At 39.1% G+C, this 13,035-nt stretch overlaps 1 protein-coding gene across 1 annotated transcript in view; it reads left to right on the top strand.

Annotated features, from left to right (window-relative positions):
- POLA1 (DNA polymerase alpha 1, catalytic subunit) overlaps positions 1-13,035 on the top strand; it is a 183,382-nt gene that overhangs the window by 115,684 nt on the left and 54,663 nt on the right. The window lies entirely within an intron of this gene.

Genomic DNA, 13,035 nt, shown 5'->3' with positions numbered 1-13,035 from the left:
TTTTGAACTGGGAGAGTCTTGACACTGAATACACAGGATTAGGCTTTAAAGAAAGCCTTGGAAAGAAGGTGGCTGTAGTGACACCATGGCCCAATTTGCTGTTAACACGCCATTATGAGTTGTTTAGCTCCTGCCCACTAGTGCAAGTCCAACCTTGGAACCATGCTTTGTTTTCCTCACAGCAAGTCCTGATCTGTAGCTTAGGTTTGTTCTTGGCTCACCAGCCTTCATTAATCGGAGCAAAACAAACCACAATTGTGGGTTCGCACATAACATTAAGCTAACGATTGTGGTTTGTTTCTTCCATGTGCTATTCGGTAGTTGCAAAACAGCCCACGTTGGTGCATTTAGAGTAAGCTATTGAGTAGGTTTTACCATGACGTACGAACTAGGTTCCTGCCTGACAAGAGACTGAATCTTTACAGCAATTAATGGCAGTTCCTCATTTATGGAATACCCTCCCTGATGAGGTACGCCTGTCTCCCCTTTTATTAATATTCAGGAGTAATTTAATCCGTTTCTGTTCATCCAGGCATTTGATTGCTGAAATATACTGCTCCTAGCAATCTTGAAATTATTAGCTGTGAGAATCTGTTACTGTTCTTAACTGCTTTTATTTTATTTTTAAAATATTGTTTTGCTGTTTGCTGCCCATCTGGGGGAAGTGAAACAGAAATTTAATTAATGATAATATGCAGGATGCCATCTTTTTTTCCAGCAGCGCTAGAACACAAATCTTTATGGATCAAGTGCAAACTTTTCCTTTCCTTGCCATATTCATTTGATAAAGGCCTTTTTATCATAAAGAAAGTGGAGAATGAGGGAGTAGCAACAGAGAGAAAAAAGAAAGATGTGAGGCAAGCATGAAGCTTGTATTTAACTAAACCAAATTAATTTTAGTTAAAACTTCCTGAGGTCAATAAATTCTATTTGTCAGACTGAAGTATATTTCTGAGGAGCTATATAGGGTAGTATTTCAGTTGGCTGCCCATGTATACAGTTCAAACAAGCAGCATGAGGGCAAGACTGCATATACGCCATGCTTAAAATCTGTTCCCAAGAAATCCAATATATTTGCCAAGGAAAACTGGGTCAGTTTTACAAGCTTTCTCTTATTTTGCACAATTCTTCTAGTGGTTTGTTGGTTGGTTTTTTACCATTCTGTATAACTAAGGCTACAAGGAGATGCAAGGGGCTATGGCTGAAGGGTGCAGGGATAAGTCCCCAATCCAATCCCATTACAGTGGTACCTCGTGTTACGGATGGGATCCGTTCCAGAGGCCCGTCAGTAACGCGAAATGCCCGCAACTCGAAGTGCTGTGTCTGCGCAGGTGTGCAGTGTGATTTGGCGCTTCTGCACAGGCGTGAGCAGCGAAAGCCAGAAGTAACCCGTTCCGGTACTTCCGGGTTGCCACAGGATGTAATGCGAAAAGACGCAACATGAAGCAGACACCACATGAGGTATGACTGTATTTCTCAAATGTCATTGTCCAGATCAGAGGCCTTCATTAACTCTACTCAAAAGGAGACGGTAATCTTTCTAAGGAAAAGATGAACCAATACCAACAACTTGTAAATATTATTCCTATCTGAACCCTTTCCAGTCCTTGTAGCAAATGAATGATCATGTCACAATTCATTGAGGACAACCTGGAAGGTGAGCTTGACACTCCTTCTGCACCCAAGGGAGCTATGGTAGTTTTTCAGAGCCCTTAACAGTGTGCTTTCCTGGGCTGTCACTAAGGCAGAATGGGACAGCCCAGCTAGGGGCAAGCTATCTAATCATTGGCTCATTATCATTATATGCTGCCTCAAGGCATCATGGATCAACTCAGGGTTCAGGTGGTTATGTTCCTTTGGGGCATCTCTCGCAAGATCTGCTAGAGCAGTTTATCTGCAGATATAATGTCAAGTGCTGCTGGCTTTTCCATTTGAAAATGTAGAACAGAGTTCCCAAGTGTCATTGTAGCATCTGGAACACCTGGGAGTGATTCTGGATACAGTCCAAAATGTACCTAATGGTATAGTAGTAGGTGAAGGGTAAGAGTAATTGCAAAATATTTCTATTTATAGATGGTGCTCTCTTTGCATGTCCATCTTTAGATTTCTGGGCCGAGCTTGGTGATGTTTATTAATGATCACTTTGGATATCTTATATATTTGGTTCAAAGTAAATTGTAAAAAATAAAATGTCTTTAAGATTCCTTACTTAAATTTGACATTTAAAACAGAAATCATTCAACTCTATCAAATGCCTTTTAGGGATCTGTGTATATATGAGCTGCCACTTCTTTTTGCATTTAGTAATGATAATTCATACACATTGTACGATAGTAATTTGTACTATCAAAGACTAATCTAAGCATAATAACTTTGACTTTCTTGTTTATAAATTAGTAATGTCAACGTGTTATTCCACGCAGTTGATATTTTGATTCTGAGTTGTGATGAGCAAGCTTTCCCAGACTTGCTTTGTAAGAAACTCACCTAAAGCAAGCCTTCATTTGGCCTTCATTTCAAACATTATCTTGTTTTAAGCTTCGGTTCAATCAAACTCCACTCATCTCACATTCCTGTGATCAGGACTTCTGGGTCCTCAATAAAATTATATTATGCAGGAATCTTGGGGCCTGCAATCTGCTGTTATTGCCTGATGGAAGGCTACAACAGTAATCCTTCTAATTATCCCCAGCACCAAAAAAATGAGTCAAGGGATGGGCTGGCTGTACTAAGGCCTCAGTACATACCAGGAGAGCAAAAGGCTTCACAGCAAAGGAGGAGGAAATAGCTTATGGACTTTCGGGGGGGGGGTAGACCAACCTCTTGGTGCAACAACCATTGTCGTCATCATCATTATCATTACTAAAATTTCTATACCACCCTTCTTCAAAGGATCACAAGGAAGTTTACAATATAAAAACAGAAAAATACATAACACAGTAACAAACAAAAACAATAACTCTGGGACAGGCAAAACTTCCTACCACCATGGGGCATTCTTTCTATCCTGCAACATGGCATATAGTGATATGTTAGTGTATTGTAATCTCAATACTAAAAGAGTCAACGCTATATACAAAGCTTTTCAAACACTTCCACTTAGCTTCTGAGTTGTCAAGTTGAAATAGATATAGGTGAGCATGAATGAGCAGGCTTTGCCTGCAGTTTCCATTACTTTTGGGAGGAGGGCATCTGCATTCTTTAGGAAACTCCAGATGGGATGGGAAGAGATTGACCACTAGCAACCCAAAGTGTTTTTGAGGACATCCACTTGTTTGAGCATACTGCTCTTTCACTTTAAGCTATGGGTCATTATATGCCTGCCTCGAGTGACCTTTCAGCATGAGAGGTATTTTCCAGTATGAGTTCCTTAGAAAGTTGGCAGATTTGTTTCTGTTTCAAAAGAGGTTATCTCAGGGTGTGTTGCTCCAGGAATCTCACAAGATCCTTCTAACAGTAGAGTCAAGTCTTTTTGTGATGGAAGGCCACTTTCACAATGGCATAGCACAAGGAAAAGCAATGGACATGTGAATTTCTAAGAGCACCAGCAATTAAAGCTTCTTGTCATACATCATCTAGTCTTGACCATTTAGCTCAAGACTGAAGTACAGTCGACGAATATTTTATATGGGGGTTCTGTTCACGCCCCCCCCCACGTGTCAGCAGAGTGTGTATATGCATGTCCTGCCCAGTTACACCCTGTTTGTGAGTTTTTGGTGATGTTTTTGGTCACTACAGGGTTCGGCACTGTGTAAATCAGTATGTATAATATGTATTGTACATATTGATGCATGCAGACATCTCAGCCAAAGTTCATATAAACAGGCAAGGGAGAATGAGATCATTGAATCTATACAGAGAAGCCATCAAGACATTGGGTGGGATAAACAACACCTGATGAATATGCCTCTGTGGTGTCCTCCAACCAATGCCTGACAGGCAGAAAGCCAACTTTGGACCTCATGTCAAGGTTTATTTTTAGGAACTATGTGGTGTGATAATGTATGACTAATAGGGCTCCTATATGCATTCTCTCCACTCTCATTCATTCAGCAGTTTATGCGTATAATTAGGAATATGACTTGAAGATTATTCTGGTAGTGCTGTGGTGACCACATAGACGTTGGGTTCTGGAAGTGAATTGCCAGTTATCCGAAAGTTACTGGAAGATTCTGGCAAGACTAGACTTCTCCCTGTTGTGCCCAGTATTCTGTCCATATCCTGATCTATTGTAGTTAGTTCGGTGGAAGATGAGAAGTAAACTCTGCAAACTGTGCTACTCATGTTGCACACTGCTCACTCAGAGCTTTCAGGGATGACTCTGCTTCTCCAGGCTCTTTGTTTGCTAAAGCTTGAATTGTTGCCATGTTGAGTTAAATGTTTTTATGTTTATTTTGTTAAGGGGGTTGACTTCATAATCTTTTTGGCAGAGTTCAGACATTGCCCTGCCTTCCACCAGAAGGTAGTGAAACTGCTCTCTTTCCTTTCTCTGAGATGCGAATTTACACTCACAGTATCACAATCTCCCTTTCTCTTATATTTTGTTCCCTATCTTATAATGCTTTGTGGGCAAGTGTTTTATGGGCAACCTTTAGTCACTCTTCCTTTTCTTCTCCCTTTTTCAATCTATCAATAGTAATACCAGGTAGATATGAATGTTGCATATAGTTGGATCTCTATACCTTGAGGTAGAATAATTTCACTTTGATCTTTTCTGTTTGATATGTTCTAAGATAATGCCTACTGGCTTTTGTACTTTGACCAAAAATATAGTTGGGGGGACCCCAAATACCCTGCTGTACCCCTGGAAGAGATAATCTTTTACTGAAATTTAGTGGTACATCACAGTAGACTGGTCAAAAATCAACTTTTCCCCCTCTTCAGTCAATCATGTGTATACAGTCATTCAAAGAACTGATAAAAGGAGAAAGCTCACAGTATAGATAGAAGGCTGAATTCCTCTGAAAGGTCTATGAGCTGCAGAATTTATTTATTGTATAGCCAATGTCCATTAAAGTCTTAGAAAAAATACACCATAACCTATGTTTCACATAGGTTTTTGCTTCTTTACTAAAAGTCTGCTTACTATGATTGCTCAGTCACATTATGGCTATTAATGTATTAACTAGTTCAGTTGAACTTTTCCGAATGCTAGTATTGCAAATACCAGAAAAGAAAGTAAAAAAACGAAGAAACAATAGCTTTCTGAAGATGACTAATTTGAATGGAACTTCAGAGAAGTATGGATTGCATGAAGGGAGAGCTAGGAGGAAGCATCACTGAGTAATGTGCTGCAGCTGTTTGAGTACAATGAATGCACAGCCGCTCTGTATACATTTTCTATAATAGTTCATTAACATAAATGTTTATTTCAGGGATTCTCACACGTTGATAGTGAAACTTGGTGATGAAATAGTTTGAGTTTCCTTAGGTTCAATTAACAGAGATTAAAACTTGCAATATCATAGCTTGAAAATGTATCCCACTGAGAGATTTTTAAAATATTTTTTGTGAACAATCGCTCAGTCCAAATCTGCCTCATATTTAATATGTGCTTTTGGACATACAGGTTGAGTACTTAATACTGTGAAGCCTAAAACATGTAAAGTGGATTGGATGTACATGTACTTGTTCAGTTTATCCAATTCATGCAGTCTACGTTCAATAGCTTGCACAAATCAGCTCTCCAACCATCTACTGAGGTTAGAAGCAGCTTTCAGTTGCATTAGGTTCTTGGGGGAAGAAAATACAGATTCAGGGAAAATGAAACCAAATGTTGCTGAAGTTGGAGGAGGAGGTAGGTTGCATGTTAAACCATGGCCAGGGTGAGCATTATGCAATGGAGATAGCGGCCTGGTTCTTCCGTCATGGTAAGCCAAATTGGCTAACTGGGGCCATACAAATGTGCAGGCTCTTCAAGATGAGTTCACAGCTGCTCCCCAGTCTGTTTTATTCTTGTACCACACTGAGCTATATCCCACAATTGAATTAAGTGTTCCCAGAACTCAGTTATTGTTGTTTAGTCATTTAGTTGTGTTCGACTCTTCGTGACCCCATGGACCAGAGCATGCCAGGCACTCCTGTCTTCCACTGCCTCCCGCAGTTTGGTCAAACTCATGCTGGTAGCTTCGAGAACACTGTCCAACCATCTTGTCCTCTGTTGTCCCCTTCTCCTTGTGCCCTCCATCTTTCCCAACATCAGGGTCTTTTCCAGGGAGTCTTCTCTTCTCATGAGGTGGCCAAAGTATTGGAGCCTCAGCTTCAGGATCTGTCCTTCCAGGGAGCACTCAGGGCTGATTTCCTTAAGAATGGATAGGTTTGATCTTCTTGCAGTCCATGGGACTCTCAAGAGTCTCCTCCAGCACATAATTCAAAAGCATCAATTCTTAGTTCCATATTAACTGTCTTTGAACCCTTGTTCTTATAGGTTCTGAACTAGCCTAATGAATCTACTCCCATACAAGGCCTGTCTGAAAGTTGTAATAGCACCTTGAGGCGATGAAGAGTTTGGTTGACCAATCACATTAGGTCTCTATGCTTGACATCACTGATGGACAGCCTTAAATTGTGTTGGGGATGCCTCTGAAGTGCAGTTAAGTAGTCATGGCATAGGTGACCTTATTGGCATCAATTGTTCAACCAACTAGTAATATTTCAAGTTTTTAAACGTCAAGGTATTTCACTAGACAATAACAGAACTAGTTAATGAATCGTAAAACATTGATTTTCAGTTGTTTTTTATTTATAGTAACTTAGCAAAGTTATTTAACCATCTCCTATTATTACTAAATTTATTAGTAATCTATTCATAATCATCTCAATTTTCTGTACTGAGTGAACTCCAGTAGTGTCCAGTCCAGCAATACTTCTGATTCTCCATGCAGCCTCTTGCAAACTGTCCCAAAAATGCTCAAGATGATTGGTGAGGGGTACTCCACAGCAGATTTGGGGACTGCCTGGGAAGAGAGGGGGAGATCACCCTTTTATTTTTTAGAAGATAAGCAGTTTCCCCAACAGCTCATACAGACACATATTTAAGACGTTTCTTGTTTAAGTGTACTTTTGTGTGCCTTGATAATTGCATATTTATATATGTTGTGTATATTTTGATCTTGGTAGAAGGGTAAACTTGACTAAAATAAACGTAATTTAATAAGAATTTTATCTGAAAAGTTGATAAATGTTTTCCTCCTCCTGAGATTCCCATGAGCAAAACTCATATATACAAGCATTTGAAGTACTGAGCTTTGCCCTTTTTCTAACATTGCAAATCGCCATGTGCAAAATGGCATGGTGAAAAATGAAGTGCATCTTTTATCATCTTCTAGCTGCCGAATGAGACCAGTGACACTTCCATGCAAAAAGAAAAAACAACAACCCGAAATTTGCAGCACATTCATATTCAATTTCATCACAGCAGATGCTCATTAGTATGTTGTTATTAATTGGTATTCACTTTAGGTTTTGTTTAAAATGAAGATAATAATTAGGTTTTAATGACTGCATATTTCAGGGGGAGGGATGGGGAAGGGTAGAGTAACATCTCTCAAAACACTGAAGTATTTCTTGGAACTTGGTTCTACGTACTGTAGAAAAATGTCTCTTTAAGAGACACAATTCTCTGACAAGAACTTACATTATTTTTAAAGAACTTGTCCTAAATTGTCTGCTTGATGGATGTGCAGAATCAGATGATAATGTGAGCCTCCATTCTTTCTAATCAAATTACCAAAAAGACTTCTTATAAAAGTAAGTCTCTCTAGCAGTTGATTAATGAAGTGGTGCCACTGTTTTGTATTAGAACTAATTGAAGTAATACAAATAAGTTATCTCTCTAGCCTGTAGAAATTATCTTCTTTACAAAGCAATGTAATGGAGTTGGCAAACTCCACCCCCCCACCCCACTTTATGGTTCATAGCATAAAATAGAAAGGAATACAAAACTGGTAGATAGATATAAAATCAGAGCTGCTTCTCATTTTATTACCATTTTCAATTCTGCGCCTATGTTATTTAAGTAATATGTGCAACAGTACTGTGATAAGCCCATAAGCTGCTGAGCTACTTTGAGTATGTATGTATACGTTATGGAGTTAGCTATATTTATTACTCAATGGCTGCATGCATATTCCAATGTGGAAGTAAATTGCAGTACTAATTTTGATCCTGAGAAATATGGCTCAAACATAAAATATGAAAAGCAGCTTTTAGGAATATGAAAAGGTGCACTGGGAAAAAAATAGGTAAACAACTGAAAAACAGCAATTCATGCTATGACAAATAAATGCTGTGCTTATTGGGTCCAAGTATAGTAACCAAACAGCCTGAGGCATACTGTAGTTCTCAGTAATGGCTGGCTACCTCTCACGCAGAAATGAATGGCCTTGTTTTTTCTTTAATTAATCTGAGCATTGCATACCTGAAGAACACATAGTCTAAAATGTATGCTTATTTATATATGCATCTGTGCTGTTACATCCATAAAAATGGTTATAATTGCATTGTATTTATAGTAGCATCATAAATAATTATAAATTAATATCACTATGCTCATAAACATCTATATTATGCTATTTTTAATTTATTTAAAAATCTTAATATCCCGCCTTTCTATTTCATAGTGAAAGTAGATTGTAGTGTTTAAAAAAGGAAACATCAGATTACAAATTTAATAAATAAACCCATAATCTAGCTCTTTAAAAAGCCCTGCTCGGAAGCTGTATGTTCTTTTTAAAGTGGGTAGCTATGTATACATACATATTATGTGCCCTGGTTTTGAATCACAATTCTTTCAGACAAGGCTTCCTTAGGTTCTCGTTGTGATTGTACAACTTGGACTGTTAAAAAGTTTCATGGAAATGTGTGCCCCTCTGGCTGTTGAAATAATCTTTAGAAAAACTAGCATAAACAGTCAGATTTCACGAGGCAACATAAAGGTAAAGGTACCCCTGCCCGTACGGGCCAGTCTTGACAGACTCTGGGGTTGTGCGCCCATCTCACTTAAGAGGCCAGGGGCCAGCGCTGTCCGGAGACACTTCCATGTCACGTGGCCAGCGTGACATCGCTGCTCTGGCCAGAGCCAGAGCCAGAGCCAGAGCGCACACGGAAACGCCGTTTACCTTCCCGCTGGTAAGCGGTCCCTATTTATCTACTTGCACCCGGAGGTGCTTTCGAACTGCTAGGTTGGCAGGCGCTGGGACCGAGCAGCGGGAGCGCACCCCGCCGCAGGGATTCGAACCGCCGACCTTTCGATCGGCAAGCCCTAGGCGCTGAGGCTTTAACCCACAGCGCCACGAGGCAACATATTTGAAGATAATTTAGAAATGTCTTCTTGTTGGGTATAGCGGAACCAAGAACCATTCACACTTCGGCATACCTGTGAATAAAGGGTTGCCTTACCCAGGATCTGAACCATTTGCCCCAGAGTTTCTTTCAAGACTACAGGAGAGAGTCATGTGTTAGAAGTTTAAACATAACATTTATTAATTACTATGAAGAGTGCTTCTTACATCTGGTATTCCCATTAAGTGGAAATCTAAAAATCAACCTATATTTGCAATTCAAGAGAGAAGTTTTGAAATTGGCTTTCACAAGGGGAGCGACAGGTTGTTGTTTTTTTAAAGTGGATTAATTTAGACCTTTTATTTATGCATGCTTGTCCAAGATATGACCTTTATATATTTTGAGCTTATTTAACTTGTATTTCTCTATTCATTTATTCATTTCCTGTTAATAAAATAATTAAGATGTAAGATATGTCTCTTTTAAAATTACCTCAGTGAATTTTTTAGAATTATTCAGTGGTATTGGTGAAGGGAGCTTGTTGAAGAAATGCCTGACTAAGAGTAATACCGAAGAAATTAAGCCGAAAAGTCACTAGAGGACAAAAAAGGGCTTCTTCCGGTTATGTGAATGTGAATGCAAAATGAAAATATTTGTGAATACAGACATTGGGTAAAAGACCCCATTGAAATCTACAGTCTTTCAGATGCATTGCATTTTTAAAATCTCATCACCAAAGGTAAATTCGAATTTACTAATGCAAAATTTTAAAAGGCTGCTTTCCTCCCATGTAAGGCACCTCTTCCTTGGTTTCACATATGTGTCTTAATCTAACTTAATTGTATTTGACATTGAAAATATCGAAAGCTTTTTGTTTTCCACTAGTTACTAATTGCAAAATATGCCAGGTAACAAAAGGGCAGGGGGTGTTGGTATAATTAAAAATATATGTGTGTGCATAACTTTTTTTAAAAAAAAATTCTTATCCATTTAGGTAGTGACTTTCAATTAGCCTCTCTGCTAATATCAGGTCACTAAACTCCATAGCTGATGCTTTATTCCTTCATTTGGGTTGTCAGTCGTTTGCTTCAGTTGGCTGGCAAAGGTGGCTGTATATCCATTACGAGCAACACAGCACTTTGCATTTCTGAATTGACAAGCAGCTATATTGACCTAGCGCTTATTATGGGTCAACAGCTGCGTTAACCAACGGAAGGACTGAGGGGCAATTAAAATGAATTGGCAAAAATATATCTTCCTAATTTACTCCAATTTGTTATTTATGCTAACATTGTATGGCTTCTATGGTGACACTAAACAGAATGGACCCAATAATGGCAATTAACATAAAAATATAATGGCTAATCAAATTGACAGCAACTGTTTCTCATCATCTCGACACACAATACATTATCAAAACAAACTATTATGAAGGAGGTAATTTCAGTGTTCTATTCAACCTGCTGCATGTGTGCAGTCAGGGAGATGTGTACCAGCAATTACTGCTGAATCCAAAAAACTAAACAAATAACTTAATCGCTGTCGTCCTCCTTTTTTTTCCTTCTTCAGGAAGCAGTAATCAGGATTTACTAAAAATAAGTGGTGTATAATAGTATAATGATGATGCATATCATAGAATAACTAATAAGGAATAAAATAAGCTTCTGTGTTATATAAAATAAGTTCATGTGAGGGAAGGGTGAAAGTATGGTAGTATTAAGAGCATAGAATGTTAACTCTGAATGTTGCATTTTTAACAATATAATATGCAGGTGCTGATTGGGCCTTTATGCCATATGGAATAATAAGGTTTTGTTATTAGAACATGCACCCTTACATTGATTTTCGACCAATAAACAAAAACACAAAATTTCAGTATGGCAAGATGTGTTTTTTAAAAACAAACAAATAATGACTAAGAATATATCCTATACATGTAGCGTTGAAAGTCCAGGGATTTCCAGTGGTTTGGGCTAGTCTAACGCTTCACCTAAGTTCTTCTGGTAGAAACTTAGATATTTTGAACTCTATAAAGAACACTTCCATAATTTCCCCAGACCCTCATTATTTTGTCAAACTGCTTTTAAGTTGGTGTCATCTTTTGTTTGTGTATGTGGTTGTGATTGTCACTATATATCAATTATTATATCCTGCCTTTTGCCTAAGAAGCTCTAGGGCAATGTAGATGATTCACCCTTCTCAATTTTATCCTCACAACACCTTATAAGGTAGGTTAAACGGAGGGAGAGTAACTGGCCCAAAGTTGCCCAGTGAACTTCATGGCTGACTGGATACTTGAACCTGTGTCTCGCCAGTACACGTCCGAAATGTTTAGCTCTGCATCGCGCTGGATTGGTGGCCAGATGACCAAGTCCTCCCTCTCTTCTTTCTAAGCTTAATTTTGAAATGGAAACTTGCTTGCCCTTCCCTCTTGTGCACTCCTTGCTGCTCAATTTTGTTAAAGTTTATTGCTTAACAAGCAATTCATGACAGCATAATAGGTTTCCATATTATCTTCTTGGACTCTATCTGTTCCGTAGTTGTTTACAACACAATCTTACAAAGGACAGAAAAATATTCCCTATCCACAAAGGTAGCAAGGCCACTGAAAGCAAAATCATGTTGGATACTACCCCCCAGATGCAAATAATTACAGGCCAGAATTGTTTTCTGAGAAGGTGACTGAATGTACGATATATGTAGAGTTCCAAAGATTGATTATCTTGGTCCTTCTTAGTCTTGCTTTAGGTTTTAGGTAACATTATTACAGTGGTACCTCGGGTTACATACACTTCAGGTTACAGACTCCGCTAACCCAGAAATATTACCTCGGGTTAAGAACTTTGCTTCAGGATGAGAACACAAATCGTGCTCCGGCGGCGAGGCAGCAGCAGGAGGCCCCATTAGCTAAAGTGGTGCTTCAAGTTAAGAACAGTTTCAGGTTAAGAACGGACCTCCAGAACGAATTAAGTACTTAACCCGAGGTACAACTGTAGATGGGTCAATCTAATAATGCCTGCCCCCCCCAAACCCCACTAGTTAATAATAATAAATTAGGTTGTTGTGAGGTGTCTTCCATCTATAAGTTGAAAAGTTAAAACTAAATGACATGCAGCACTATTTGCAATTTCTGCTATTTGCTGCACAATTGCAATTTCTAACCCAGGAATAAAGCCTGCTTGTTGTGGATCTGTAACCAAATAAGCAATGAACTACCTACCTATATCCTCAAGGGCAAGTATTAAGGTAAAGCACTATTGTCTGAAAAGCAATGTCATCTTGTGCATGCAAAATAATAAACCCAATTTCTTGTTAAGCTCGCCTATGCATGCTGATATGTGGATAGAGTCCAGCGGTTTCATCACAATATCTTGATCTTTTCAGTCAAACTACTAGAAAACTCTACTGTAAGACTTCAGAGAGTCATATGCCCTGGAATGGGAAGTGGGAAGAGCTGTGTATCTCAGTAACCCTGATATATCCATAATCCCAAGCAACTGGTGGGGCAATCCTATGCTCACTGTCAATGCCATGGCTCTGTAGAGCTGCTGAGTTACCACCACATCCACAGCCTGGCCACTCAGTGGTGGAAAGGGACAGGCAAATCAGGCTCAGTCCCTGCACCAGCTTCAGGCCTAGCAGATCCTGGGCTGCTAGCCCTGCCCAACCTTTTACTGGGCTCCATTGGCAGGAATACTGCTGGTGGGCTACCCACACCCATGTCTGACAGGTAAAGAGAGGGGTATGCACCAA

Source organism: Podarcis cretensis (genome assembly GCF_951804945.1).
Source record: "Podarcis cretensis genome assembly, chromosome: 4".
Taxonomy (NCBI): domain Eukaryota; kingdom Metazoa; phylum Chordata; class Lepidosauria; order Squamata; family Lacertidae; genus Podarcis; species Podarcis cretensis.
This window is presented reverse-complemented; position numbering and strand designations above follow the sequence as displayed.